Source organism: Peromyscus leucopus, chromosome 4 (assembly GCF_004664715.2).
Source record: "Peromyscus leucopus breed LL Stock chromosome 4, UCI_PerLeu_2.1, whole genome shotgun sequence".
NCBI classification, from domain to species: Eukaryota; Metazoa; Chordata; class Mammalia; order Rodentia; family Cricetidae; genus Peromyscus; species Peromyscus leucopus.
The window spans coordinates 88,892,592-88,918,954 of NC_051066.1; the positions used below are offsets into that span (position 1 = coordinate 88,892,592).

At 40.2% G+C, this 26,363-nt stretch overlaps 1 long non-coding RNA gene across 1 annotated transcript; it reads left to right on the forward strand.

The window, feature by feature from the left end:
* Window positions 1–1,324: 1,324 nt before the first annotated feature.
* LOC119086169 lies at window positions 1,325–15,333 on the forward strand. Its single transcript, XR_005091374.1, has 3 exons — window positions 1,325–1,429; window positions 2,153–2,210; window positions 14,499–15,333. It is a non-coding gene; the product is annotated as an uncharacterized LOC119086169 (long non-coding RNA).
* Window positions 15,334–26,363: the final 11,030 nt, after the last annotated feature.

Consider the following 26,363-nt stretch of genomic DNA (forward strand, 5'->3'; position numbering starts at 1 on the left):
ATAGGTTCTGGTCTTGAGTCTTGAAAACGTATAACCCAGATCCAATAGTGGTTCTTATCTTCCTAAGTTTCTGGATGGGATGGTGCACTCCTCATCCCACCACCTCATTTCCTCCATTCAGTCATTTACCTACTCTGTGTCTGATAGTATTCTAGAAACTTGGTTTTACAACCTCTGCTTGGCTCCTATTCTTATATCAAAGTCTCCTCTTTCTGAAGTGAGATTTCCTTGATGATGGCTGTCAAGGGAGAAGCATTTGTTGCCACCTGCAGAGGGGGAGTACTACTTTTCTAGAAATAGCAGTGTCAGGATGTCAACCCACTCTGTGGTTCAAGATCACCAAGAGAGACAAGACTCACACAGGCAGTGGATGGATCAATGCTTTATTCACACAAAGGAGATGCCCAGCCAAATCAGCTTCAGCAGTGGGAGTCCACCTCCACACCAGCAGCTGATATAGAGTGATGATCTGTCTGCATGTACTCCTCCCACACCTCAAGTGAAGGAGGTAGTTCCTTGCTGCCAAAAGCCGGTACAACAGTGAGGTTTCTCAGGTACCAACTGAGGCGTGGGCTAAAGAGAGCAAAGTATGTAATAAGGCAGAGAATAATGTTCTCACTCAAGTGATAAGCCAAACATAGATTTTGAAGACTCTTAACACTTGGTAAGAGGAAGTTTTCTGGATTCAAGGCTCATTTGTGTGTGGTTACAAAGAGGTCTTGAGAAGTTTAGTGTTGAAGGAAGCCTTGGGTCATTTCATTTACTTCTTTTTTTTTTATTTTAAATTTATTTATTTTACATCCCAACTGCAGTTTCCCCTCCCTCCTCTCCTCCCAATCCCTGCCCCCACCTCTCCTCTGCCCCCTGCCCCATCCACTCCTCCATTTCTGTTTAGGAAAGGGCAGGTCTCCTGTGGATATCAACAAAACATGCCATATCAAGTTGCAGCAAGACTAAGCATCTCCTTTTGTATTAAGGCTGGGCAAGGCACCTCAATATGATGAATAGGGTCCTAAAAGCCAGCAAAAGAGTTAGAGACAGACCCTGCTCCTACTCTTAGGAGTCCCACAAGTAGGTCAAGCTACACAACTCTCACATATATAGAGAGTACCTAGGTTAGTCCCATGCAGGCTCCCTGGTTGTTGGTTTGGGCCTTGTGAGCTCCTATGAGCCCAGGCTAGTTGATTCTATGGGTTTGTTTGGGTTTCTGGTTTTTTTTTGTTTTTTTTGTTTTTTTTGTTTTTTGTGTGTGTGTGTGTGTGTGTGTGTATGAGATGTCCTTGACCCCTCTGGTTCCTACAATCCTTCTTCCCTCTCTTCAGCAGGATTTTCCAAGCTTGGTCTCATGTTTGGCTGAGGGTCTCTGTATCAATTTCTATCAGTTGCTGGATGAAGCCTCTTCGATGACAATAGGGCTAGGCACAAATCTGTGAGTATAGCAGAATATCATTAAGCATCATTACATTGATATTTTTTCCAGTCATATTTGATTCTGTCCTAGGTCTCTGGGCCATCCAGCCTCTGGTCCTGGTGCTCCAGGTAGTGTCAGGAGTGGGCTTACTCTACATAGCATGGGTCTCAGGCTGGACCAATCATTGGTTGGTCACTCCTTCAATCACCCTTACCCCAACGTATCCATAGGCAGGCAGACTTTAGGTTGAAGGTTATATGGCTGGGTTGGTGTCCCAATCCATCCCCTCTAAGTCTTGCCTATTCATAGGAGATGGCCAGTTCAGGCTACATACTGGCTATTGCTAGGAGTGTTAACTGGAGTCATGCTTGTAGATTCCTGGGAGTTTCCCTTCCATTTATTTCTTTATTCACATCAGTTTGTTCTTTGTCTCCCATGTATGTATGACTGAAGGGATCACAGTTCATAGGCTAACATTGCAGTGAATCCACGCAGTTTTCAGCCAGCCTCATGTCTGATGCAGGTTACTACCAATTCAAATGTTTGACTCTTTAAAGACTGAATATATACGTATACAGTAGCCAGAGCATCTATGAGTATAAAAACTCTGACCCAGTTCTTCAGTTTATTTATTTTAGAAAAAAAAAAATTTGGTTTCCAGCAGTAATCTCAGAATAGCAGAGAATTAGCCAATGACTGTCAGATTACATACCTTTTCTTCAATTCCTGCTTCCAACTCAGAACCAGCCATAGAAGACCACATGCTTCCAAATCAATCAAATCAGATCTCCTGTGTCTGGTAAGCCCAGCCTAAGCCAACTTGTGCCAACAGCCTCCACATAGAGCACATGTGATGCCTTCCTTTGCTCCATTATAAAGTTTCTATAGTCCTCTACTTGCCTTTGACTGTGATACTGGACAGTCCTTTGCTCTCCTCAGCTAAATGAGCTTCATTTGCTTTCTCATTAGGATGGCTTTCAAAAAACATGTTTATTTATATAAATTTGGTGGGGTGTGGGTGTGTGTCACGGCAGGCAAGTGAAGGTTAGAGGACTATAGTTGGAAGTTTTCCTGTGTCTTGACCTCCCACTTGCATCCCCCAAGTAAACACACTGAGGCTTATATTAATTATAACTGCTCGGCCATTAGCCCATGCTTATTACTGACTAGCTCTTACACTTAAATTAACCCATAATTCTTGTTTGTGCTTAGTCACATGGCTTGGTACCTTTTCTCAGTTCTGCCTTGACATCTTGCTTCCTCTGTGTCTAGCTGGTGACTCCTGACTCTGCTCTTCCTCTTCCCAGAATTCTCCTTGTCTGCTTGCCCCACCTATACTTCCTGCCTGGCTACTGGCCAATCAGCGTTTTATTTATCAACCAATCAGACAATACATATTCACAGCATACAGAATGACATTCTACAGCACTTCCCATTTTCTGTCTAATCAAAAAGAAAGGTTTTAGCTTTAACATAGTAAAATTACATATAACAAAAGCAGTTATTGAGCAAGAATTACAGTTACAATATCTAGTCTATTTGTATTTGGCAAAATTAAAGAAAATATTCTCTCTATCACATATTTGTGCCAGGCAAGATTTTTAAATTGTTAAACTGCATGGCCAGTACAAAAGGCTAGTACAAATAGCAACCTCCCCCCTGGGATAGTGCTGTCCACATTCCGAATAGGTCCACCTTGCTTAATTAAACATTTCTGGAAACATTTTCATATACATAGCAGAATATAGGTTTTCAGGGTGATTCTAAATCCTGTCAAGTTGCCAGTGAAGGTTAACCATCACAGAGAACCACCTTAAAAATCATTTGGTTTTTAGGGTTTCTTAGTCTAATTTATGGACTTTCACTTTTGAGATTATAGTATAATTACATCATTTCCCCTTTTCCTTTCAGACCTCCAAATCTTTCTATATTTCCCTTCTTTCTCTCTTTCAAAACCATGGCCTTATTATCATAAACTGCTGTTACATGCATATATGTATACACATATATGTTCCTAAATATAAACTGCTCAGTTTATACTGTTAGCTGTATGTATGTTTTCAGAGCTGACTACTTGGTATTGGATAACCAATTGATACTCTTTTCCAGTGGGGAAGACTATTTCTCCTGCTCTCAGCATTCCTTGTGGTTCTTTGTGTAGCGTTCAGGATTCATGGGCTTTCCCCCATCCACTTCAGTATGTCTGCTGTTATTGTCTTTGTTCAACTCATGTTTAGACAGACGTGCTGGTGAGGTTTTATGAATGTAGCTTCTGACATGACTAGGAGACACACAGCACACTCCCTGATCCTCTGCTTCTTACCATCTTTCCACCCCTTCTTCTGCAATGTTCCTGAACCTTGCAGGTGAGAGAATGTTTTATAGATGTATCCACTGGGACTAGGCTCCACAACTTTGCATTTTGATTGGTTGTGGATTTTTGTAGTGGTCTTTATATGTTGTAAAGCAGTTTCCTTGATAATGGTGAAGACTACACTTGTCTGTGAGTAGGACAGATGTTTAGATTGTTATATTGATTTAGTAAAGTGGTGATTGTAAGTGACTTCTCTAGCCATGGGTAGCTGCTAGATTTCCAGGACCAGACATGATTTCCCTTTTGTTGAGTGGGTCTTAAATTCAATTAGAGACCTGTTGGTTACCAATAAGGCATGTGTTCTTTAAGTCCATGTATGTGGTCTATAACATTTATTGACTTGTGTATGTTGTACCATCCCTGCATTTCAGGGGTAAAGCCAACTTGATCATAGTAGATTATCTTTTTGAGGTGTGTCTGTATTCTGTTTACAAGTATTTTATTAAGCATTTTTGAGTCCATGTTCATCAGAGATATTGGCCTGTAGTTTTCTATTTTTTTCCTCTCTCTTTACCTGGTTTGGTATTAGAGTAATACTGGTTATATAAAAGGGGAGTTTGGGAGTACCTGTTCTTTATCTATTTTTTTTAATAGTTTTAGAAGCACTGGCTGTAGATCTTCTTTGAAAGTCTGGTAGAATTCTGCTGTGAAGGCTTTTTCTTAGTATTTCAGTCTCCTCATTTGTTACAGGTCTGTTTAGGTTGTTGACTTATTCTTGATTTAATTTTAGTGATTTGGCTGAATATAGAAATTCATTATTTTTTTAGGTTCTCGAGCTTAATAGGGTACAGGTTTAAAGCATTCCCTATAGCAAAATCTTAAAAGGTCTTATTAATAAAAATAAACATGGAGCCAGATATTGGGGTGAATGCTGAAAGATCAGAGAAACAGAACAAGTTACATCCAACTTCACCTTGCCAACTTCTTAGCCAATCCTGTTTCCTCAAACTGGAAGCCGCTGTGTCCTCATCCGAATGGATCTCAGCTGACCTGCTACTCAAAAGCCTATAAGCTTAAAAACAAACAAACAAACAAACAAACAAAAAAAAAACAAAAAAAACCCCGAAGTTCCTGGTCCTTACACCTTATATACCTTTCTGCTTCCTGCCATCACTTTCTGGGATTAAAGGCGTGTGTCACCATGCCTGGCTGTTTCCAGTGTGGCTTTGAACTCACAGAGATCTGGACAGATCTCTGCCTCTGAAATGCTAGAATTAAAGGTGTGTGTGCCACCATTTTCTAGCCTCTATGTCTATCTAGTGGCTGTTCTGTTCTCTGACCCCAGATAAGTTTATCAGGGTGCACAATACATTGGGGGACACAATATCACCACGATTCCCTTATACTCTTCTGAATCTCTATGGTGTCTGTTGTAATGCTTCCCAGTTTGTTTCTGGTTCTTTAAATTTGGGTCTTCTCTTTCTTTCTTTCTTTTGGTTAGTTGTGCCAAGGACCTGTCAGTCCTTCTCAAAGAACCAGCTCTTATATTCATTGAGTGTTTGTATTTTTTTTGCTCCTATTTTATTTAGTTATACTCTGGTTGTTATTGTTATTATTATTATTATTATTATTATTATTGCAATTGAATGGGTTTGGATTTGGTTTGTTCTTGTTTTTCTAAATTATTTTAGTTGCATCATTAAGCCATGACTTGTACTCTTTCTGATTTTTTAAGTAGGCTCTTAGAGCCATAAATATCCCTCATAGGATATTTTTCAGTGTGTTCCAGAGATTTTTATTGTGTTGTTTCCTTTTCATTGAGTTCCAGGATTTATTTTTATTTCTTTCTTGATTTATTCTTTGACTCATTCATCATTCAGTAATGAGGTGAGTTGTTCAATCTCCATGAGTTTGTCTATTTATTATAGATTTGTTTGCTGTCAAAATACAAGTTTTACTGTATTATGGTCAGATAGGATACAATAAGTCAGTTCAATCTTTTTGAATTTGTAAACATTTCTTTTGTGTCCCAGGATATGATCTCTTCTGGAAAAGCTTCTGTGTGCTGCTGCGTAGAATGCGTTTTCTTTGGCGCTTGGGTGGGATATTCTGTAGTCATCTGTTAAGTCCATTTGATGTGTGATGTCAGTTAAGTCTGATATTTCTCTCTTTGCTTTTTATCCTAATGACTGGTCTATTAGCGATAAGGGAAATTTAAATCACCTACTATTAATGGATTGATGTTAATCTGTGTCTTTAGGTCCAGTAGTACAATTTTTATGAAACAGGTTATACTAGAGTTTTGTGCATATATGCTTAGGATAAAATTGTCTTCTGGGTCAACTGTTCCCTCAATTAAAATTAGAATTCTCCTGATATCTCTTATTAGTTTTAGTTTAAAGTCTTTTATGTCACACATTAGGAGAGTAATGCCAGCTTGCTTCCTGGTCCCATTTGATTGGTTTACTTTTGTCTATCATTTTATTCTAAAATGTATTTCTTGAAGACAATAGATATTTTTTTCCTTGATCCATTCAGCCAGCCTGTATCTAATGATTAGGGAACTTAAGGCCATTAATATTTAAAGTTATTATCTCAAAATGTGTGTTAATTGAGAATATTGTGTTGTTGGGTTTTGGTGGTTGTTTGTGTGTGCAATAGTACTTAATTATGGCTTTGTATTTCTTTCCAGAATCCCTCTACTGTGTTATTCCTTGCTTCAGCTCAAATATTGCTTCCTGTATTTTCTTTACATTTCGTTTGTTGGATATAAATTTTTCTAAGCTCTTTATATCAGAGAAAAATTTCTATCTCTTTTCATTATGGCAGATATTTTGGTGGGTATATTAGATTATGCTGTCTAGATCTTTTAAGATGCAGAATGCATTGGTCCGGGCTTCTCTGGCTTTATGTCCACTTCCAAATCAGCTGTTATTTTGGGTTTTTCTTTATATGTGACTTGCATTTTTTCTCTCACATCTTTCTTTGTTACATATACTTAATGTTTTAACCATCTTTCTTTGTTATCTATATTTAATGTTTTAACCATGAGATGCCATGGGGTTTTCTTTTCCAGTCTTGTCAATTTGGTGTTCTGTGTGTTCTTTGTTTCTGTATGCCTATGTCTTTTGTAGTTTGGATGACTTTTCTTCTATGATTTTGTTGAAGAGTTGGTCTATGTTATTGACTTGGGATTCTTCTTCTTCATCTATGCCTATAATTCAAAGGTTTGGCTTTTTTGTGGAGTCTCACATTAATTTTATATTTCTTTACTGTGTTTTCTTTAAAATTTTCGTATTTTTTGCTTATTTGGTCTAGATTGTCTATATTATCTTTGAGTTCTACTTGATTCTTTGTACTTGTAGGGTTTTTCTTTGGGTTTTCTACTTGAGTTTTTGGATTTTTCAATTCTATTTTCATTCCAGCTTGAGTACTCACTGATATTTCTATCTTCTTGTTGATCTCCATTCTCGTCTTCTTTATTTCCATTAGCCTTTTGTTTGTGTTTTCTTGGGCGTCATTCAGCTACTTAGTCTCCTCAAATTATTTCTCATTAATTTCATTGAGTTATTTCTTTGTGTCCTCCTTAAGTTCCTTGAATTCTTTGACAAACTTTATATTGTTCTTTTAAACTCTGTGCCCTGTGGTTCATATAGGTAATTCTCACTGACAAACATTTCTACAAAACTGGTAAGTTTTGAAGAAAGGATGCTGGTTTGACTTTTCATGCTGTTTGTAGTTTTATGATGAGATCTGGCATGTGGACTTTTTTTGTTAGTTTGAAGCCTCTATTGATAGAGGAGATTCAGGCAGCAAAGAGGGGCCTAGAGGATGTAAATGGCTTGGATGGAGTCAAGTCATGTGGAAAAGGGAACTGGTCTGATGCATAGGGTGTGCCTCTTGATCCAAGCCTTGAGTATGGAGGTCGATTTTACTGGGTAGAAAGGTTGGATGCAACATGGAAGGTGCCTGTGGCTTGGTGAATAGGTAGGGTGGGTTCTGAGAAGCCTAGAAATTGGTTGAAGTGTATGTAGCTAGACTAGAATAGTCTTTGGATTTGGGATCTGGGCTAGATCTTGTGGGTTGGTAAGGGTTTGTAGATGAGAGAGGTAAAGAAGACTCACCAGGCTAGACCCTGGAGGAGAATGTGGGAAATCTAGCTTGCTGGAAACTTACTGTTCCATACATGTTAGAAGGGCTCAGTGTAGGGTAGGACTTGGTGGACTCCTAGAGGTTATAATAAAATATTTAAGATATTGAAGAAACAAATTAAAGAAGAAAAGAGAAAATGCAAAGAACTGCATTTTAAAAACATTATTTAAGCAGAATGGAATCTATGTCAGTATATCTCTACTTAGTGGAGAACATTTGGTTAGGGATAAAGCTATGAGTTACATCTTTATTAGAAGGTTTTGAAAATGTGGGATGGAATGAATGGTTCAACACCATGACCAAGACAACTTAAAAGAGAAAGAGTTTACAGGGGCTTAGAGTTCCAGAGAGATAGAGTCTTTAACTACTACGGCAAGGAGCATGGCAGCAGGCAGGCAGGCATGGCACTGGAGCAGTAACTCAGAGCTCATGTTTTTAGACATAATCATGAAGTACAGAAAGAAACACTGGAATGGCACATGTCTTTTGAGACCTCACATCCCACCCCAATGATACAACTCCTCCACCAACTAGAGACCAACTATCCAAACATATGAGTCTATGAGAGTCATTCTCATTCAAACCACCACATGCACCTTTGTAAACAAGAAATGGTGGATGTGGGTAAATCATTTCTCTTGTTTCTAATAGTCATTTGGCTCTTTGTAGGAAATTTCATGACCCATTTTTCTTCTATTTACTACTGTGATAAAGATCTCCCACATTTAGGTATAAAATAGTAAGATTTGAAGCTAAGTTGTTTTACCATATGATCTTATTTCTGGTATGCTAATTTTGGTAGATATTTTGGGCATTTAGTGCTAAAAACTGAAATAATAAAAGCCACCGCCTACACTCTACTACAGTTATAATTTTTAACTTAATGTTGGTGCTTTAAGTTGACTAGACATTATTTTAGCAAAATTTTATTTTTTCTTGTCCTCTTCATTGAATCAATTTCTGAAGTTAGTATTAAAAATCAATGCATGGACAGTGAATTCAGTAGCTAAGTAATCAGCCTGTTTTAACTACAGGGGAAGAAATGAATTTCAAGATAGGAAGTCAAATCTCATGTTTTGTAAATGTATCATTCAGCATGGATACTTTCCAGAATTTTTAACTCTATCTGCCTATTAGCATCATGGTCATTGGTGTGAAGAGAAGATTTTTAAAAACATGTTACAGTTCATGTGCACACTAGGCAGATTGTTAATCTCTGCAGACTGAATTTTTTTGCATTCAAATTATCCCCTCCTTTTGACAGGGAAACTAAGTTTACTAAAAATTATAATCATTATGGGATGGAGCGATGACTTATAGATTAAAAGCATGTAATGCTCTTTCAGAAGACACAAATTCGATTCCCAGCACTCGTGATGGGCAGTTTACCATTACCTGCAAACTCTAGCTCCAAGGGAATCCAATGCCTCTACCCTCTGCAGATGCAATCCTCAGACACACTCACCATACACATAATTAAAAATAATAAAAACAAATTTTTAAAAATTATAAAAATTAAATCCATGTTTGGATATCAATTATATATAAACACTGTGCTTGCTCATACCAAACAAGCTGAGCAGAAGTTAGGTTTATTTTCTGAGTCTCCTGAATTTTACAATGTGTTCTTCATTTCTATTTTCTTCTACTTTGTTAGAAAACTTTTTGGTATTTGTAATTAAGCCCAGGACCTCAGACATACTCACAACACAAGCTCTGCTACTCACTTTTACCTTTCAGTGGTTCTTTGAGACATTCAATCTTTGTGTGTTAGGATACTATGAAATGGTTACTTTTTTTTTTTTTTTTTTTTTTTTTTGGCCACTTAGCACAACTTCTTTGACTGTTTTGAACAATATAGTTCAATTATAAGTAAGGCATTTTAAAACTTAAACCAATTTTTTTCTCAAATTTGCTTTTTCTTTAGAGAAGGATGTCTTAGGTTATCCAAAAAGCATATTTTTGTTGTTGTTGTTGTTGTTGTTTTCGAGACGGGGTTTCTCTGTGTATCTTTGGTGCCTGTCCTGGATCTCACTCTGTAGACCAGGCTGCCCTCGAACTCACAGAGATCCACTTGGCTCTGCCTCCCAAGTGCTGGGATTAAAGGCGTGTGTTACCACCGCCTGACTCAAAAAGTGTATTTGAAATAAACACACACAAAAAAATAGTAAATAGTTGGTTTTGGGAATAATTTCTGCTTCTTTCACAGGTATAATCATCTGGATGTCTAATAACATGCCAATTAGTGTGCCACTTTTCCTCTCAATCATCAATGAACATGGGATTTCTTGTATCACGAGGTTTCCAACTATAGAACCAACTATTGACCCAATAAAAGATATTGGGGGAAGCCACCCTATAGAATGTATGTTGTGGGGTTGAAGAGATAGGTCAGGTAGAGAGGACTTTCTATTCTTCTAGAGGACCCACCTCTGCTGCTCAGCAGTTTCTGCTCTCCTTGGGCACCTGCACTCACATGTGCATAGCCACATGTGCCACATAATGAAGAATAAAATAAACTTTGGGGCTAAAGAGATAGGTTTACAGTTAAGAATATTTGTTGCTCTTGCAAGGGACCCTGACTCCACTCCCAGCACCCACACAGCAGCCCACTCCAGTTGTCTGTATCTACAGTTCCAGATGATATGCTCTTCTGATCTCTTTCAAGACTGCATGCATGTGGCACACAGATATACATTCAGGCAATACTGTAACTACAGTTTTCCTGCCTGTACCACAGTCAGGACAAATCTCTGTCACCTGCCAGTCCCACAGCTGCTCAGACCCAACCAAGTAAACACAGAGACTTATATTGCTTATAAACTGTAATGGCCATGTCAGGCTTCTTGCTAACTGTTCTTATAGCTTAAATTAATCCATTTCTATAAATCTATACCTTGCCACATGGCTGTGGCTTACCAGTGTCTTCACATGCTGCTTATCATGTGGCTGGTAGTGACTCCTTCTGCCTTTCTGTTCTTTCTTTTCTCCTCTCTGTTAGTCCCGCCTATACTTCCTGCCTAGCCACTGGCCAGTCAGTGTTTTATTTATTGACCAATCAGAGTAATTTGACATACAGACCATCCCACAGCATAATACACCTGATTTTACAATACACATGTAAAAAGAAATAAACCATTGAAAATGTACTGTGTATTAGAGAAAAGCTACATCTGAGACTTAGAAAATACATTTTTCTCATAAAATTCAAAGACATTGTGCTGGATAGTTTATGTCAACTTGACACAAGCTAAAGTCATCTGAGAGAAGGGAATCTCAACTAAGAAAATGCCTCCATAAGATTGGACTGTAGGCAAGACTGTAGGACATTTTCTTAATTAATGATTCATGTGGGAGGGCCCAAACCATGGTGGGTGGTACCATCCCTGGGCTAGTGGTCCTGGGCTCTATAAGAAAGCAGGCTGAACAAGCATAAGGAGCCTCTTTCCACGGCCTCTGCAATAGCTCCTGCCTTCAGATTCCTACTCTGAGTTCCTGTCCTGGCTTCTTCAATGATGGTCTATAATATAGAAGGGTAAGCCAAATAAACCCTTTCCTCCCCAAGTTGTTTTTGGTCATGATATTTCATCACAGAAATAGTAACCCTCAGACAGACATATACATGTTTTCTAATAAGCATTCCTATATATATTTCAGTGTGCTTCCCCCTCTGTCATGTGTGGGAAACCTCTATTACAGTAAGGATATTGCAGCCTCACTTCCCGATTAACACATGTCATCCACAAAAGCACACCTCTCACCTAAGTGATGTGACTTTCACAGTTTGGGTGCCATTTTCCCTTCTTTAAATATGCATGTGCAAGTGAGAAATTCAGTGTGATGATATCATGGGAAGTTTAAATTTACAACAGTCAGGAAATTCCCAAAGTAGATAAAGAGCTTCTAAACATCACGTGTGCACAAGATCACTAAGTATAAATAGTAGCTGATTTTAACTCGGGTTTTCCTTGTCTTCAAAGGCATTTAACTCATCTCACAAATTAAACTGCATTCTTTTTGTGTTGGCTCTTCTGATTTTAATTATTTAGGACCAAAGCATTCTAAAAATGCAATAAACAAGGTAAATATAACATTTTGAGAAGAATTCAACATGGATCCTAAACACAAGAGAAAAATATAAGGCAGAAGATAAAGGATGAACAGGAATAGAAGATGGCACAGCCATCTGTCAGCCTCCCAGAGGACATGTTGGTTTTCACGTCAGTGTTTGCTTTCTTTTTCAATGCTTAACTGGGCAGTATGTTGCTCAGTTAGCATTATGCAGGTACAGGATTAGGACATCAACTGATAATTGTTATATGCCTTTAGATGTCTCTTTTATATAACTTGGCCTATCCACTAATAGATTCGGGACAATGGTTTTTAAAGCAAGGGTGTTATAATGGAAATCTCAACATAATGAAAAAAAAATAGATGTTTTACTTTTCTAATGTTTATTGTCCAGAAGCAAGGTAAAAGCTTCTGTAGACGAAGTCTCTAGAGGAAGTAAAGACTTTTAGTTCTAGCAGACAATGTACAGGATGACTTTCAACTTGTTTTGGTGAAGTACCAGGCAATCTACCACATAGAGCAAGACACACTCTTTTTTTTTTTTTTTTTTTGTTTTGTTTTGTTTTGTTTTTCGAGACAGGGTTTCTCTGTGTAGCTTTGCGCCTTTCCTGGAGCTCACTTGGTAGCCCAGGCTGGCCTCGAACTCACAGAGATCCACCTGGCTCTGCCTCCCGAGTGCTGGGATTAAAGGCGTGCGCCACCAACGCCCGGCTAAGACACACTCTTAAATGTAGTCGATGGCAGTGTCTTCAAGAGACAGCAATACACAAGTGTTGGAAATAAAGAGGAAATGAGAACCTGCAGAGTATGGGCTACACATACATGAGGGCCCAGTCCATTGTGGCAATGCCAGCCCTGTGCAGGTGATCCTGGGTTGCATAAGAAAGCAGGCTGAGGAAAACAAGGATAGCAAGCCAGTAAGCAATGTTCCTTTATCATCTTTGTGTTAGTTCTTGCCTTGGCTTCCTTTTATAATGTTCTATAACCTATTAGTCAAATAAACTGATTTCTCTGCATTTTGCTTTTGGTCATGGTTTTTTATCACAGTACCAGAAATGTAAGACAGATGGTCTACATCTAGTTAGGCAATATAACAAAATTGATGGAATGATTTGGAGGTAACTTAATTCTCACAGTACTGGAGAAATGCAAGATCAAACTTGACCCTAGTAGACTCAGTGTTTAGAGAGGTATCAGTCTCTGCTCTATAAATGGTGTCTTTTTCTACATCCTCTAGCCTAGGATGTTCATTCTGAGTCTTTTTAAAAACAAAACAAAAAAACATTAAACATGAGGGTGGGACCCTCATGACCTAATTACCTCCCGTTGGCCCTCCTCTAAACTAATTCACTGGATGTTAAGTTTCAGCATAGTAACTTTGGAGGCATACCATTATTTAGACTATAGCAGAGAAGGAAGTTCTGTACCCACCTTCAACTAGGCCTAAAAGCATTTCTTAATTCTGGGGGAAATTTAAAGATAATAGAGAAGTAATTTTTCTGAGAATGAGAACCCACATTTCAACTTTAAAAGGAGTCAAGAAAAATTTGGGACCAGCTTTCCATTCTGCTTCATTATAAAACTATCAGTAACACAGCATTTGTTGGGTGGGTGACAGTACCTGTATTGGCTTCACCATCATGGTACAAATCATCACTGCCTTTTGTGCCTAGATATGGCTGCCTTTTTTCTCTAGGCATCATGTTTTCAAGATTTGCTCTCTTGGTATGTATTTATTTAAACACTATCTTCAAACACCACATTTTACTGGCTAGCAGCTTCCTGTCCCCAACAGGCGCCTGGTTCTTTTCTTTCTTTGCAGCCGGGAATACTTCATTCCATTCATATACTTCATTCCATTCTCCTGAGACAAAGAAATGAAAAGACTTTAACCATTTCCTTGTAAAATTCCCTCTGTTTGATGAAACTTCTATGCAGTACCTTGCTGTTTCCTTACACAACTTCTTTTTAATTGATTTCCTTCCAAAGCTGTGTGGGTTTTCACAGACAGTGCCAAACAGTGGAATGCTATGAAGGAAACAGAAGTTTTTCTCTCCCCCCGCTTTTAAAGGTGATTATATTCTAGAAATGGCATCTCTTTTTTTCCAGATATGAGAGTGAATTAATTAATCAACTAATGAAAACAAACCAACCACCCAAAAGAAGCTAGGGTACTCAAGCATCATTTTCCCATCTTCAAGAGTTGAATGTGTGTGAGCATTTGTATCAGTAGGTGATACAGTTGCCACTGAAACTCATATTGAGCTTGTATCTCTACTGTGAAGCATCAAGCATCAGGTGTATTAAGAATTGAAGCCACAGCATTATACATACCAGGCAAGGGGTCTACCATTGAGTTACATTCCCAGCCAGCCTCAAGTGTGGCTTTTCAAAGGTGATTAATGAGTGTTCTCTTCTTGTATGGGTTCATCTCTTTGTGGGATGATGAATTAGTCAATTAAGGGGTAAATGAGTTGTTATAAGATTGAGATTACTATAAAATCCAGTTTGTAACTGTCTCTTGTATATGATGCCTCTTTCTACCTCCAGAATCTACAGGATCCCAACCAGCAAGAAGACCCTCACCAGATGCCTCTGAATTCCCAGCCCCAAGATTGTAAATTGATTGCATTCTGCAGTGTCATTCAGTTATAGCAACAGAAAATAGTCCAAGACATTAGGTACCAACTATCAATCCTGAGCAATACCCAAAGCTGCAGGACAATATCCAGCAGCTACTTCAGAACAGGAATGTGATAGGTTAACAGCCCCTGGTGAGATGTTAGCTGAGGCCTTGTTAAGACTCTAAAACTTGCAGAACAGAAAGACAGGTGAGAAGGGCTAGAGCTGGGAGACTGAAAAGATGCCAGGCACCAAGGCACTGTCATCCGCCAGCTCTGATCTGCTCCTGTACCAGGGGTCTAATCAGGCCTGTGTCTGCCTCCCTACTGAGAAGACCAGACACCCCATCTCAACAGCCTTCCTCCAGCAGCTCTCTCCCCTCTCCAGGCTGCCACATGGGAGTTCCAGACCAGTGTTGTCTCCTGGGACATTGACACATCAGCTTAGTTTATCGTTGCTGGACCTTCCACAGTTGGTGTGACTGGATCAGGGGCTGGCATCTGAACAGTGTTTGGTAACTTGATTATCGGCTATGTCAGGAACCCTTCTCTCAGGCAGCAGCTCTTCTCCTATGCCATTCTGGGCTTTGCCCTGTCTGAGGCCAGGGGGCTCTTCTGTTTTATGGGTCGCCCTCCTCATCCTCTTCACCGTGAGACACTGTGGGTCACCCAGATGTCCCTGCTGCTTTGACTTTATACCATTCTTGGTGCTGGAATGTGCTAAACTTTACCACTAAATATTTTTGTTTGTTTGTTTGTTTGTTTGTTTGTTTGTTTGTTTGTTTTTCCTAAAAAACAAAACCAACCAACCAAGACAAACCAAAGGGAAATGTAGGTGAAAATTCCTTGGGAAGCAGGTCACCACACCAAGCAGATGACCTTAGCTTTTGAGCTTTCTATCAATCCTCTCCACATTTGAGTATCTTTTTCATGTGGGTCCAGCATGCTTTTCTCTTGGTAATCAAATGTTAGTGGTATAAGTTATCCTCCAAGGGCTCCAGGAGGAGTTAATCATAGCGGCTCAGGACTGAAAGGTCCTTAAAGGTCTGTGCTGAAGCTGGTCATGGTAGTGCATGTCTTTAAAGCCAGCACACATCAGATGGGTCTGGGTAAGTTCCAGGCCAGCCAGGGCTACACATGGAGAGATTGTTTTAACAACAACCCCCTGCAAAAGTTCTGGTTCAAGTCAAGGCTGCTGGGGTTCAGACTCTGTCCTTCTTACTCTAAAATGCCATTGAACCCCTTCTTTGTAACACATAGGAAAGAAGAAAACATTTCATTTGGAAGGGAGAAGAGATGAGAAATGACAGGTCATCCCATTCGGGAATGGTTAAACACAGCTTCAGGAGGGAAAAAAAAAAGGCATTGAAGACAAAGCGGGGACTGGGGTGAGTCTGGGGTGGGCAATGAGAACCTGAAAACCTCTATGCTCAGGGTATATATACCCTGAGTACTGGGGATGACTAGCAGAATGGAACCCCCAAAAGAGCCTGGGTGACAAACCAGAAGCAGGAGAGACCTTTGAGCAGTCAGAACCCAGCAGCTACCATTTTATTAGGAGACAGCTACTGTGCAGATGCCAGTCATGCCCCCCTCTTGGCTGGTGGCAGTCACAGCTGAGTGGTGAGTCAGCAGCGCTGGGCAGTCATTCATCCTTTTCTGATGCCAACTCTCTAGTCAGGGAAAAAAAAAACAAGAAGGAGAAACTGGGTTTTCTCTCTCTTCAGAACTCATGTAGGTGAACCCATTGTTTGTTTTACTAATAAAGCAGTCACAGATTCAGTGCACTGTGGGCTGGGTATGCTGATTTACTTAACAAACATTGGCCATCAGTGTTGCTGTCACCAGGGATGGCAAAGGGCAACTATGGTTCACCTGGTGGTGACATGTGAGGTTTTGCCAGCATCCTCTGTTCTCTGAAATTTTATTCCCAGAAGACAAATGAGCATGTTCACTCATGTAAGAGGCCAGAGTAAGCCAAATGGCCCACAAAACATGTCTGTGACAGATAAACATGGCCTCTATATCATGTGTTGTCACAGCTGTCCCCTTTGCATACTCCCGGAGCTGACATGTGGTTTCTCACACACAGTTGTACACACTAGTCACCACGTCCAGTCTACACCTTTCTGGGAACAATCACAATGTGTGAACCAATCTCAGTGTGGGCTTTGTGCTCAATGATCCTGTTACAAGGCTGGTCCTACCCTTTATTGGTTGTGCAAACCCTGACATGTTTCTTTACACTTAAATTTTTATCATTTGTATAAGAGAGGCTATCACAGGGTGATGAGAGTCTTGTGAGTCTTGAGAAACCAATTGTTTCATTCAATTGCATGAAACACAGGCCACAGTATGCAAAACTGCAGAAGAGATCAGTAAATGTCATCCCTGACACCACCAACACCAACATCACTTCATCTACTACCAACATCATCATAACATTCATCGTCATCACCATCTGTGGTCTTTCCTCACTCAAAATGTACCTGTTCTGTGTCTTCCCCCTTCTTGACACTGTTCTCTAGGAATGAAAGTTACTGAGCATGCTATAGAGGAGAATGATATGGTCAGATTTGTGATTTGAAGGCTGACTCCCTTCAAAGTAGAGGGTAGTGCTGGGAAGGGAAACATATTGAGTTAGCTGACCTTTGGGAAATGCTGAAGATGTCACAAGTTTGGTAAGTGACTCAAAACACTCAGAGAAAGACTAGACTACGGGATATTGTCAGAAAAAAAGAATACCTCTCAGTTTATGCTTTTGTCCAGTTCTCTCTCTGGCTCCTATCCCCTTCATTCCCTTGAACACCCTGGAACAGGTCTTGAATCAGGACCTCTATGCTGCTTCCCCTTCTTACCATATTCTTTATTTACCTCCTTCAGGTGCTTGCTCCCTGGGGCCTTCCATCACCAGCACAGGTGATTAGGAGATGGGGAACAGTAGCTATCAGAGATGCCAGTGTCGAAAGCATGCTTGCACTGATTAGCTTTTGTCAACTTGATGTAAACTAGACCTAGGAAGAAGGAATCTCAGTTGAGAAATTGCTTCCAATCAGATTGAGCTGTGGGCATGTCTGTTGGGATGTTTTCTTGATTGCTAATTGATGGAGGAGGGCCCAAGACGTAGTAGGCAGTGCCACTTCTAGGCCGGTGGGCTGGAGCTGTATGAGACAGAGCTGAATGTGAGCCTGGAAGTAAATCAGTGAGTAGCATTCCTCTGTGCTCTCTGGTTCAGTTCCTGCCTCAGCTTCCCTTCATGATGGACCTATAAGCCAAACAAACCCTTTCCTCTCCAAGTTCCTTTGGGTCAGTGTTTTATCATAGCAATAGAGAAACAAATGAAGACAATGCCTTAGGCACATAGGCAGAATCTCTAGTGATAAGTTTTCATATTTTTTTTATGAATTGAGAAAGCTGCCATAGTGCTCCAGCCCCCTAAATAATATTAGGAGGTGACTAAAGTGACTTTTGAAATACATTCAGTAAAGGGTGAGTAGAAAGATTCTTCATGACTAGGTCTAAGTTACTCAGAAAGGTAAGTGGATCAAACGTCTCATCCCTTCACTCTGAGTGTGTTGGTAATCGTAATGCTACTGTATAATGTGAAAATTTTCAAATAGAACTAAACCCAGGCCTATAAATACACATGATTAAGGCTTCAAATATAGCACTGCTTTCTTTTCATGGGGGCTATTTCTGTGTGGTGATTGCCTGGCTGATATGCAATTTCAGAATACAAATGGCTTTTCTCCATAACTAATGGGGAAGTTGGCAGGGTGCTGCACACCCAGGCCCTCTCGGAGAAAAAGTCTGTTAAACTGTGCCGAGTGCTCTTGTGAATTATATAAGCAGAGTGGACAAGAAGCAGTGGTGTGACTGCACCTCCCATTAGGATGAAATAGTGCCTGTTTGGTTTGTTTCTGCTTCCAGAAGAATACCGGCCCCTCTGTTCATAAATCACACAATGGTCAGCCACAAACATGAGCTCAGGGCCTATTGTATTCTAAATTAAATAGATTGTAGTGTAAATCAGGAATAAATGCCAACAGTTTTTTTTTTTTCTGATTCTAGATTCACAAGCACTTAAAAAAAAGTTTAAATAAGAATGATGTAAATTCATTTATAACTACAGTGATTAAAACGTAAAGGAGTGAGTTCAATGGAACCATTGACTCTCATGAGCCAAGATGACCCAAAGAGTTGATCATCTCACCCCATCCAATGCAAAGACAGGACTGAGCTCTCAGTGTCATGGAGTCACCTTCCTAAGGTCATCACAGCCAACAGAAGCCCATTCTAGGTCAGGGCTCAGGTCATGTTTTAGCAGTAGGATGAAATTAGGATGTTGGATGGCAGCGCCTTAGAGGGTGATGGATTTTGGTGTCAACCCACAAATACTAGTTCTCTGTCTTATTTTGTGACTTCAAAAAACAATGTTTAGAGAAGTTGAGCTTTGAAAAATACCAACATCCTAGGGTAACTGAAAATATTAAATGAGGTAAAGCACTTGAAAGCCTGACATCTATTATAGAGGACATTTTAAATACCAAGTGGGCAGGAGACATTTCACATTTAACTAAAAGTTGGTTTCAAGTTTCAGTGACTTCTGAATCTTCTGCTTCTGGCTTCTGGATGCTCTTTTGGGAAACATTTGGAGGTTCTTTCCTGCTATCCATTTTAGGCTAGAGTTCAGCCAGCTGGGTCAGAACACAACTAAGTGGTGAGACTTTACATTTTTTTGTGGAAGAACCAGATCCAGAGCACAGTTGCTCGTTAAAATAAAGGAATAGCAAAGAGACAATAACCAAAATGATTACACAAACCCAAGCCAGAGGAAAGAGCTAGACAAGCCATTGAAGGTGAAATGTAAAGTCTCCTCTCTTACACAGCCTCTAATTTTATATTAATACTGTTAAATTCTTTCTCTTAAGCATGGTCCCTAAAGTCATGAGCTTTAGATCCTGCCTGTGCTGGGCTGCCAAACAGCAAGAATAACTTAAAGGTGGACCTCAGGGCCACCCTGGGATTGCATTTTCACCGTCTCCCAGTGCCTGTCAGGGTCAGCCAGACACCAGGGAGAAAGATCTGCTTGTGGGCACCTCTGGACTTCTTGTAGAGGAGCCAAGCAGTTATAATAAATGAAGCAGGAAGCAGAGCATAGCTCTTTTCCCTGAAATCCCAGCACTCAGGATGCCAAGGCAGTATAATCCTGAGTTCAAGGCCAGGCTGGTGTACACAGTAAATTCTATCTGGGTGTTCAGAGGCTATATAGTGAGACCCTGTCTTAAACACCAACAAAAGTCTCATCTCGGAATGTTCCTTTACCTGTAACAGCTGTTGGCAAATCCTAGTGTAGGACAGCTAACACCAGAAGCTTTTAGAGACTGTTTGGGTTACAATGATAAAAGCTGAGGATTGTTTTTTCAGTGATTTATATGTTAGAGTCCCTGGAGCTGGAGTTAGAGGTGGCTTTGAGCTTATTGACTTGGGTTCTCTGGAAGAACAGTACTCTTAATCTCTGAGCCATCTCTCAAGCCCCCACCCAGATTTTATTTATTTATTTTTAAACCAATGATTTGTTACTTTTTATTTTTTGAGTGTGGAGATTAGAGAACTTTTGGGAGTTGATTCTCTCCTTCCACCATATGGGTCTTAGGGATTAAGTCCACATGGTCAGGCTTAGCAGCAAGTCTCTTTATCCTCTGAGCCATCTCATTGGCCCTCAAAGTTGTTTGAAGGTGTCCCAGTTATGAGGAGTTGTGAAACTAAGATTTGGATATATGAGCCCAACATCAAGATGTTTTCTTCTAGTTATTATTGATTAAATTATATGACACACAGGCTGGAAGCTCAGGAGAGAATGAGGAAAGGGGAAAGCAAGCCTCTGGCAGTTTCATAATGTGATGGAGATAACTGAGTCCAGGACTTTCCAAGGGGGTCTGGTACCCCCAAATATTCCAGGCATTAATCTGAAACCTTGAGGGAGCTGCAGCTCAGGAAGGGGGTACCCCCAGGACTAAAATGGCCTTCTCCAGGACAGTGAGTCAGCTGCACAGGGGTGCTCAGCCTTGGGCAGCTGGCAGGAGAAAAGGGTCAACCCTGTGCAACATTTTGAATATAATGTCAGTCAGTTTCTACAGACTGAACAAAATAGAAAGGACAGAATGCAAGCATGGACAGGCCATCCAGAAACTAGAAATGCCAAAATAACCGAAGGAAATAGATGACAGGAGTTCCATCCAAGGATTAGAGTTTGAAAGAAACAAAATGCAAGGATGCAAACAAACAAAACCCAGAATGGTAATCATGGAGACGGAAGTAGTAGAGCTAAAATGAGAACTCAGTAGATGGTTTAACACCATGTGGAACAGAGCTGAGGAAGGGTCCTGGAGTGTGTAAGAGACGCGGGTAAAGCATGGCGCAGCCCGTAAAATAGACTGCATCTTTAAGGATCCATGGAAGACTGTAAGCCAACTTTTCCAAAGAGAGACAGAAATAAGGGATAAGGTATTGAAGGATGTTTTTCAGCACTTAAAGATAATAGCCAACCATAGAGAATTTTAGACATAATGAAGACACTTTTCAATAAAGTCAAAAGTGAAATAAAGACATCTCCAGAAAAACAAAGCTGGACAGTGTCAAGCGTACACTTGTTCTGAAGGAAATAATGAGGGGATTTAATTCCTCATAGAGAAAGAAAATGATCTCAATCAGAAAGTACAGGAAGAAGAGCAAGGAGCAGGCCCAATACATGTAAGCACACAGTAGGTAAATGGATGTTAACTCAGAAAACAATACTAATAGCCACATTTTAATTGCAAGATGGACGGCTTCTACAAAAATGTTTGTAGAGATAACATTTATATGAATAGTAACGGAGGTGAGGCCACCAATGTGATCAGTATTGTAAGGATTTAGCATTAACTGGGAAGTGGAATGGGGTTAATTCTTCAGAGGCCAGAGTATGTCAAGAATGCCTCTAGTAATCTTGGGGATAACTAGAATATGTTAGAAGTGAGGTAAGGAAATGGAGAAAATGAAAAAGTACTTTATATATGCAATGGGAACAATGAAAGAGAACAACCAGGGAACACTGAAATATTCAAAACATCTAAATATAGTAAATTATTTACAGTTAAATTACCTAATGTATTTGAAATATAAACATTGTCTGATTACAAGGACTGCTTGCAGAAGAAACATCTTAAATATAAGAACACAGAATGGTCCAAAGAGATGAGAAAAGCTATGCCAGGAAGAATCTAAGCAAAGGAAAACTGAACTGGTTTAGTCGTATTAGCATATAGCAAAATACAGTTTGAGGCAAGAAACATTGCAAGAGTTAAGTCCATTTCCTGATCATAAAAGTCTTTCTAATTGGGAAGGAATTATAATTCAAAAATCTGTACATATATGTTATAATATACCCTCAAAATAGGGAATAGCAAAAAATGACAAAATTATGAAGAGAAATAGGTGCACTCATGATCACAGAGGACCTTTGTGTGCTTGCATCCCCACTCTGCTTGTGTGTGTGTGTGTGTGTGTGTGTGTGTGTGTGTGTGTGTGTGTGTGTGTGGTGTGTAACAGAAGGCTGCTCTTCACCCAGGCATTTCTCAAGAGGGTTGCATTTGCAGCAGAAAACCTTGAGGGATGAGTAAATGCCTCCCTCTGGGATAGAGAGCGAACTTGTTTGCTGTGCTGTGAGAGTGGAGGGATTCCCTTGTTTCTCACAATCCACTCTCCTCATTACTGTGGGTTCTGGGGAGTGAGAAGAATGGACTCAAATACTCATGTTCATGCTGCTTTTCTGTGAATGACACACCCCACTTTCCTGGCCACTTGGGAATCTTCTGCCTTCTGCCAGAAATGCACCATTTATTAGCTTAGGAAGGGGAAAAAAATCACACTCCAAGCCAACAGTATGCTGCACACAGTAGAAGAAGCCATGATAGAAGGGCAGGAGAAAGGTAACCAAGAGTGTAGGGAAAACCAAATATGGTATAGATTTATAATTATACAGCTTTAAGGCAAGAATTATTTAAATTAAGGAGAGGGTACTAAATAGCAAAGGAAGGCTATCCGTTAGGAAGACATAATAATTTTATAGTTCTACACTTTCAATAACAGCTTTAAAATGCTCAACACAGAATCTGGTAGGACAAAAATAATTGATTAATAAATCTATAATCATACTGGGATTTTAAAATATATATTTTGGGGACAGAGGAATGGATCAATTGGTAAAACACTTGTGCAGCATGAGGAATTAAGTTCAGATGTCCCAAAATTTGAGAGCCCACAGAGGTTTCCCAGTGAGAACTTACTCAGGGTCAGAGAATCCGATCTTGCTTTACCCAGCAGGGCTGCATAATGGATGATTTGGCCACAGGCATGGTTACCAGGTGTTTGGAAGGGTCTACACTTGGCTGTGCAGTATGCTCTGATCTAGCATGGGGGAGGTCTCTTGCCTCTCCCTTGGGGTGTTATAAAAAGCCTTTTGAATAAACCTTCGAAGCCATCGGGTATTGGTCCAGGCTCTCCCGAAGCTTTCCTGTGTTTCTGTCCTTCTTCTCATCATTTGGTATCTCTTTCTACCTATATTTCTTATATCTCTCTCTTCCTCATAAGACCCTTCAAAAAGGTGGGAGCTGGACTCCCACAGACAGCACCAGAACGTGGGACTTAGGTACAAAGGATAAAAGAGAGGGGCACCGCAAAGCAGGGGGGCATCCCAGTAATGAATTAATGAATTAAGTTGAGGCAGTGGTAGTCTATTCTTCGGGAGTAAAACTGTAAATGTAAAGTTAGTCTGCAGCAAGTATCTCTATCTGTCTCTGTCTATGTTTCTCTCTCTCTAAAGTTGTAAAAAAGTTTTGGTGAAATTTGGAGAACATAGGCTTTAGGTCTAGAAATATGGTGAAGGTTTAAAGTATAAAGTAAATTTTAAATTATAAAGTAATTTAGAGTAGAGTATCATCTTAGACCCATTGAAAAAAGGCTATTCTATCTTTATCATCCTCTACTCCTTTACTTCGAGGTGTGGCAGCCAAAGGGAGCAGGAGTATTTCTGTGGTCATTCCAGCAACTTGCAAGCTCTTAGTGGAAAAGTTGATTTAGAGCTGGCTGGAGTTAAGCTCTGTACTTTCATTTGAGATTTAGATTATTAAGAAGCGGGGACACACACACACACACACACACACACACACACACACACACACACACCAATAGGAGCCCACAGAGGTTTCCTAATGAGAACTTACTTAGGGTCAGAGAATCTTAGCTTGCTTTACCCAGCAGGAAGCATAATGGATGATTTGGCTACAGGCATGTTTACCAGGTGTTTGAAAGGATCTAATACTTGGCTGTACAATATGCTTTGATCTTGCAAGGGGAAGGTCTCTTGCCTTTCCCCTTAGCATATTATAAAAAGCCTTTTGAATAAACCTTTGAGGCTGTTGGGTATTGATGCAGGCCCTCCTGAAGCTATTCTGTGTTTCTGTCTTTCTTCTCATCATCTAGGTCTCTCTTTTTACCTAATATTTCTTATCCTTCTCTCCTCCTAAGAATCCTTCAAAAAAAAAAATGGGAGCTGGACTCCCACACCAAACCTATGATTTTTTTTTTTTTTAAAGCTGGGGTTGGCAGCACATCCCTGTAATCCCAGCATTAGAGATTGAGACAGAAGAATCCTGGCAGCTTGCTTAGCAGCCAGTTTGGCCTAATTGGTGAGCTCCAGATTCAATAAGAAACCCTGTCTCCAAAATGAAGACAGAGAAGGGCTGAAGAGATGCTCCAGTGCTTAAGAGCACTTGTTACTTTTCCAGAAGATCTGAGTTTGGCCACATTAGGTGGCTCACAACTGCCTGTAACTCCAGTTGGGGGTTCTGAAAACTCTCTTCTGGCCTATGTGGGCACTATGTGTCATACAATCACCCCTCTCCCCCCTAACACACACACACTAAATAAATCTTATGAACATGAGGAAGAGTAATGGAAGATATCTTGATGTTGACTTCTAATCACTTGCATGTACACCCAAACATACATGCGCACACACACACACACACACACACACACACACACACACACACTACCCCTCTCCTACCAAGAGAACAAGTAGATGAATTATAATAAAAGACATAAGAGGTTTGAACACAGCTACACAAAAATACCATGGAACACATAATCTTCAAGTAACATAAAAATCATTATATATTTCAAAGAATTGTCACTATTCAGAACAGGCCCTCTGTTATGAAATAAAGGCAGAAATGAGTAACAAAATGACAAGACACCTATAAATTGAGTAACACACTTCCTAAAATGTAGATGTTTGAAGGGAATTCCACACAACACAAAAGTAACCATTTGAACTTGGCTTGTGCACAGTTGACTTTGGGGTCAAAGGGAGTTGGCCTGTTAAAAATACATGCTGGGTGGTAGTGGTGCACGCCTTTAATCCCAGCACTCAGAAGGCAGAGACAGGCAGATCTCTGTGAGTTTGAGTTCATCCTGATCTATAGTGCAAGTTCCAGGGCAGTCAAGGATACACAGAGAAACCCTGTCTTGAAAAACCAAAACCAAACCAAGCAACCCAACAACAAAACAAAAAACAAAACAAAACCATATATGGGGGCTGGGAAGACGGCTCAGGTGGTCAAATGCTTCCTGCACACTTCCTGCACAAGCATGAGGAACCGAGTTTGATCCATAGTATCAAAAGCCAGGAGTGGTGGCATGTGCCTGTAATCCTAGCACTGGGAAGTGGAGACAGGAGGATGCCTGAGAGCTAGTTGGTCATCTAATGTAATTGAACTGGGGACCCCCCCCACGTTCAGTAAAGGACTCTTTTTCAAGAAAAAAACTGGGGGGTGGTAGACGAAGATATCAAATACCAATCTCTGACCCCTAGTCTTAGTTACTTTCCTGTCACTGTGAAGAAATGCCATGACCAAGGCAACTTATAGAAGAGTTTATTTGGGGCTTACAGTTTCAGGTTGGTCTATGATCTTTGGGGGAACATGGGAGCAGACAGGAAGGCATGGCACTGGAACAGTAGTTGAGAACTTAAATGTTGGGACAACAATCATGTGCCAGAGGGAAATTACTGGGAATGATATGGGCTTTTGGAACCTCAAAGCTCACCACCACTGACACCTCCTCTAACAGGAACTCAACCCCCTAAACTTTTCAAATTGTTCCACAAACTGGGTTCTAGGCATTCAAATATATGAGGTTATGGGGCCATCCTCACTCAAACCACCAACTTCTACAGGCACACACATGAATACTTTCTGTGATAGTTTGGACGTAATTGGCCCTCATAATTTCATAAGAGTGGCACTATTAGGAGGTGTGACTTTGTAGGAGTGGGTATGGCCTTGCTGGAGGAAGTATGTCACTGTGAGAGTGTGCTTTGAGATTTCCTGTGCTCAGAATACCATCCAATGTCTCAGTTGACTTCCTGATGCCTGCAAGATATAGGACTTTCAGCTACTTCTCCACCACTATGTCTGCCTGCAAGTTGCCATGCTCCCTGCCTTGGTGAAAATGGACTAAACCTCTGAAACTCTGAGTGAGCCACCCCAATTAAATGTTTTACTTTATAAGAGTTGCCATGGTTATGGTGTCTCTTCACAACAATAGAAACTCTAACTAAGACACCCCCCATGAACACACACACACACACACACACACACACACACACACACACATATTGTTGGTTTTTATTACTCTTTGGTGGCCCCCCACCCAGCTCCCAAATAAATACACAGAGTCTTATTTATGAATG